The sequence below is a fragment of the Nannobrachium achirus genome (assembly GCF_963921795.1).
Source record: "Nannobrachium achirus genome assembly, chromosome: 2".
Lineage (NCBI taxonomy): Eukaryota > Metazoa > Chordata > Actinopteri > Myctophiformes > Myctophidae > Nannobrachium > Nannobrachium achirus.
In genome coordinates this window covers 20,707,084-20,712,901 of record NC_137811.1, presented here as the reverse complement: position 1 = coordinate 20,712,901, position 5,818 = coordinate 20,707,084, and the positions used below count along the sequence as shown (strand labels likewise).

The window sequence follows — 5,818 nt, the reverse complement described above, 5'->3', positions numbered from 1 at the left end:
ACCTTTGAATCGATACGATACCTTTTTCGATACCTGGGAATCGATACGATACCCTTTTCAATACCATTTTCGATACTTTTTATTTAAGTTTAACTGCTCTACCGCAGAGGTGATGATGATGATCACACAGTGTGGCGGAGCGGAGAGTATAGACGTTGGATAATCATCATAATAATAAACATTATAGGCTATTGTCGGCTATTTTCCACAGTAACGAGTGTAGCCTACTAAAGCAGTCATTAAACTCTCAGTAGCCCAACTGTTACAGATGCGACCGGCCAAGAGTATCGAAAAGAGGTATCTTCATTTTTACGTGAACCGATACCCGATAGTATCGATGTCATGCAATCAATACCATTAAAAGTATCGCAGACGATACCCATCCCTACCTCAAAGTGCACCATATTGTGATTGTGTGCATGCAAGTTAGTATGAGGTGTTTTTACAGGATGGATTTGTCATTGTTCCATGGCAAAATATGATGCACAGAACTCCATCAGTGTCGAGTGTCTTGCTTCAGACATGGCAGGAGTGTACTAAAGTCAGTTAGTACTAAAGTCAGTCTGATGGATGGAAGTGCTCCTTCCATCCATCAGAGCTTGACATTGACTTTTGGAGGCAGTTGTCCTTTGGACAAGTATATTTCCCATTCACTTGTCCGGGGACAAAAGTCACTTGTCCGGATAAAAATGTCATACATTGAAATAATAACAAAAGGACGGCTAATGACCCCCCTTGCTCCCTCCACTCCATAGTATGGGCACTTGTCCCGGACAACAGGACAAGCCTTTATGTCATGCCCTGTTCCATGTTCCATTGGTTCTAGTCTTTCCTCAGGTTCCTTGGCTGTTGCAAGCAGGTGGCAAGAAATGTGCTAGAAAGGTGCCTTGTTGGTCTCAGCAGTTGTACTTCTCTGCTACCAATACTGTGTCTTGTTCTGTCAAGGTCTTTGCCTCTCCAAGGTTTGTTAGATATTGTACTCGGTCAGAATCCATAACTACATGTTTAATCCTCACCTGGCCCATGCAGTCATCTCCTGTCTCCAAGGCATATGTGCCTTGATCACTGTCTTGGCTAGTGGTGCTCCAAGATGAGACTGCTTGATGCAGTGGAAGTGAGTCTCACCAGTGCCATACTGCTGCCAGATCTCCTTCATCCCCAGTGCTTGGAAATATGGGGTGTAGTATAGCAGTAATGTGAAGGAGACAACAACTCTCTGGGGTCCGCTCATAGTTCCGACATCCCATTATTCTGACCAGTAGGTTAGTGAAGGTTAGGGATAGGCTTAGTTATAATGGAGGCTGTACATGCACCAGGTGTCAGCCTCCTCAATCCTATTCAAGATGTCTGGGATCTCTTCTCCACTAGCGACATCATCAACAGAGACAACACCTGATAATGGTAAATGGACTGCATTTACAGTATATAGCGCTCTTCTCCAAAGCGCTGTACAATGTATTTCACATTCGCCCATTAACACACACACACACATACATTCACACCATGAAACCATGCAAGGTGCTCATCGGAGCAGTTAGGGGTTCAGTGTCTTGCTTAACTCTTATACTGCTTTGAACGTTCCTGTTCGCCCCAATCCCCAAGAGACTTCCGTGCCGATACGGCCGTTCGTTCGTTTGATGTTTTTTATGGATTATGATAAAAGCGGTCCTTGCACAACTTTTGAATGCATAATTGGTCGTTGGTGTCGTTTTGAGGACAGCCGGAAACCCTTCATAAAAAAAAGAAGTAAACAGACTGTCCTGGCTCCGCCTGCCCAGTAGAGAGCGACTCTGAGCCTGCCCAGAGCCCTAGAATGGAGAGTTGCGTCACTCCCGTTCACTTCATGGGGCCAGGTCTTCTACGCACACATCTATTGGCGTATAGTGACAAACGGCGAACCGGAAGTTTACAAAATGCATTGAAGTCTATGAGGTGTAAAGTGACAATGAACCACGTGACCAGCGCTGTTTCTGACCCCGCGGTGACACCACTCTCTGATTATACTGCTCTGAGCCTGCCTAGCTGTTGGCAGGGACTATATTGTTTTTTCATCGGACTGTTAGTAGAGAGAGAGAGAGAGAGAGAAACGTTGGTAAAAGCGATCATTTTGTCGGAAATCAGTTGTTTTATAGTATTAGTAGTATAGTAATTGTAGTAGGTAGTAGTATTTAGCAGTACTAGAATATTGAGATGTATTAGGCCAAGTAGTTGGCCAACTCAGCCTCAACTTGCTGGTATCATTCCGCCGCCGAAGCGCGACCCAACCCCCCCGGGCCGAGGGGCAGCAGCCAGCAGCAGATCCACGGATAGAAACAAACTTTTGTTAGAATTAGGATTACACAACCTACCCATGTTGTTGACCCAGGACCAGCGAATGGTGGTGGTGGTCGTGATGATGATGATGATGATGATGATGATGATGAAGAAGAAGAAGAGAAAAAGATCACTGTAGCGGCCGTTGGTATTGAACATAAAAAGATTCCATTTCTTGGTGCTGTTGGTCGTGATGATGAAGATGGTGCCAGTCGCGAAGAACCGGGGTCCAAAAGTGGATAGGAGCCTCTTATTGTGGAAACCGATCCCGACGGAGCTCGACCCCCGTGCAGGATGGATCCACGCCCGGCACAGGGGCTCACATCGCCGCAGCAGCAGAGACGATGCACCGCCGCGCCGCCACCGCGAAGAGACAGACGAAGAATGGCTTCCGCGAGACCCCTCGGAGAACAGATGCCATGATTCTACAGTCCAAAGTGGTAAGACGTAAATCCAGTGCATGTATACTGTATGTGATAAAATCGCAGGGCCGCGACCCTCTAGTGTGATAAAATCGCTTCAGGCGTTCTTTCCACCGCATCCGTGATGAAGCCCTGCAGGCTCAAGGCTCAAGCCGAGGCTTGTCAATCAGACCATGGTCTGATTGATCTCTATTGCGAATAAACCAGTGGGATCCGGTCTAGAGCCCGCCTACTGCATCCGGCTATTTACACGTACACATACATGCAAGAATTGTTTCCGTATCCGGACCGTATCAGCAATTTGATCCAAGCATAGAGTTAAGATCCAAGTGCATGAGTTTGTTTTTGTCGCTATACAGGACACACGTGGAGTTCCTATCACGCGCGTGCACTGCACAGCTACTATGATTTTTTATTTGATGGGAATTTAGGATTTATTGGCTTAGTTTGTGTGTGCGTGCGTACGATGCGTGTGTGTGAGAGAGGGAGAGGTTTCTTTAGTCTACATCTCTGATGATGATGATGTAGCCTTTCAATTCAATTCAAAGGAGCTTTATTGGCATGAGAAAACATACGTTTACATTGCCAAAGCAAGTGTTACAAATAAAAACTGTTGAAAATGGGGAACATATATACAGTTGGAGGGAGTACAGCTTTGTGTAAACAGAGCTATGTTGCATTGTGACATTTTATATATTATACATACAGGGTATAAAGGGCATTTCACTGTGACAGTAAATGCATGGTAACTATTTACTATATCTGCATTTTATGTATTACATATGAACTTATTGTAAGTCACTCATATTTGCTAATGTCAAAATTGTAAATTGATTTGTTTACATATAAACTATTTGATATTTTCCTGGCTTTAGATGATGAGTCGGATGGAGAGGTGCCGGGGACTCCTTGTGTTCTTAGGTCTATACCGTTTGAAGGTAAGGAGAAAACAAAAACTGATGCATTTTGTATAATTCTATAGCATTTTAGAGTAGATACAGCTATCTGTTTGTTCAATGCTTTTATCATTTACATCATAATGTCATGGACCTGTCTGAGACATGCTGGGTGTGTAAATAATTGATTTCATTTTGTGCACATCATGTTTACTAGTTTATATTTTACTACTGTGATTTCAGAAGAGTCGAGTGCAGCACAGCCTACTTCTTCATTGCCACATCGTGGTCATCCAAGGACAAGGATAGGTAAAGAACACCTTTTTTCTGTAAATCAGACTTAGCACCAGACGCGTTGTGAGCTTGTAGATCGGCTATTTTCAGCACACAACCAAGTGTAAAATCAGTCATTACGATGCCATCAAGGCCTGCCAAAATAGATTTTAGTCGACTAAATCAACTGTAGATTTAGTTACCTAAAATCTTATGATGATCAGTCAACTAAAACTAGACTAAAACTAAAAGACATTTTATTCAAAAGACTACGACTGAAACAAAATCAAAATTTGCTGTCAAAAACAACACTGCTTACTCGTAGTAATTATGTATTTGTATAATTTACAGATCGACCATGGGCTCGTGTACGTGGTAGGTGTAGGGGTGCAGAGTTCAGCAGACCCGGAGGAGCCTGGCTGGAGTGAAACAGAATGGAGCCAAGAGTCCCAAGATCCAGTGGACTACCTGGAACTGATAACACAGGTCCAGATGCAAAGAGTGGTGACAGGATGTTCAAAATACGCCCAGTTCTAGATTATCTCCAAAATCCGTGAACTGTACAAACCAAACCAAGATATTTCCATTGATAGGTACACTTTTATTCAAAGGGCGCCTAAATTTCAAGGTCTACAATCCACAGAAACCAGTGAAATATGGGATAAAATCTTATATTCTCTGTGATTCAGGTACAGGTTACTGTTTCAATATGAAACCCTACTGTGGAGAATCTGTTTCCCTGCTTGAGACGGTTGAATCACACACACACACACACACACACACACACACAAACACGCACGCACGCACACCCGCACGCACGCACGCACACACGCACACACGCACACATACACTCTGTAGACATGTAGTGGTTGAGGCCTGTGTAAGTGCAGGTAGGCCACAACCTTTTTCCATTTGCAGTATTACAATTGAGTTCTAGTGTCTAAAATGTTGTTTTATATTTTATTTTCATTTTCATCAATCATTTGTACTGTACTTCAACCTAAAAAGAACCCTGAAAGCAGAAGCAGGATTCAGGCTGAATCTCATGTCACTGTGTCAATGTTCTGCACTGCTCCTTACTACTGCTCTTACTTCTCTTACACACTAAAAGTGTGTAAAAAGCACTTGTTTTTATTTTTTTGAATTTGTTTGTAAACAACCACTGAGCACAGGTGTGATGTTACTGTGTGATTTTACTGCCAACAGTAAAGGATAAAGAGAGATTTCTGCCTGAAAATGTTTCCTTCACAAAAATGCATTTTTCTCAGCTTTATGTTCTCAAAGAGCTGTTTTTTAGTCCATATTCAGCAGCTTCTAGCTAATGAATAGAACATGATAAAGACACGAAATCTTTTTCTGTTGCAAAGTAGACATTCTATTCTACGTTGCCATATAATTGTTGTCTTTATAGTCAAAGCCAATTTTCTCCAGTAGGCCTTCAAAGATGAGCGACAATTCTCAAATTTAGCTGGCAGTGGATGGAGCTTTTTGTTAAATTCTGTGGCAGTAAGAGAGTTAAGGACATTTCGACAAATAAGCAAGAGGAGCCAGAAATCGACCCTGGAACCTTCAGATTCCAAGGCAGCCGTTCTACCTACATCGCCACAAGCTTGAATGGACACCATATTCCGAACACACAGCTGGAGATCTGTTTGTTCTCCTCAGACACCCAGAATTTGTAAAGTTGATGAGGGATGGGTGCGTCTGTCGACTCTGTTATCTCTGATGATGATGATGATGAGTGGCTCCCTGCAAAAGGAGCTGGAGGTGAAGAGATCCCAAAGATTGAACTAGATTGAGGGGGCTGTCACCAAGCTGCTGGTACATGTGGAGTCAACTGGCCCTATTATAACTAAACCTACCCATAACCCTAACCTAATGGAGGGAATAATGGGTCGCCAGGATTATGAGTGG

General features: G+C 43.3%; 1 long non-coding RNA gene across 1 annotated transcript; it reads left to right on the top strand.

The window, feature by feature from the left end:
- Positions 1-3,074: 3,074 nt before the first annotated feature.
- Positions 3,075-4,661, top strand: LOC308294554. Its single transcript, XR_013962521.1, has 3 exons — positions 3,075-3,673; positions 3,875-3,940; positions 4,256-4,661. It is a non-coding gene; the product is annotated as an uncharacterized lncRNA (long non-coding RNA).
- The last annotated feature ends 1,157 nt before the right edge of the window (positions 4,662-5,818 follow it).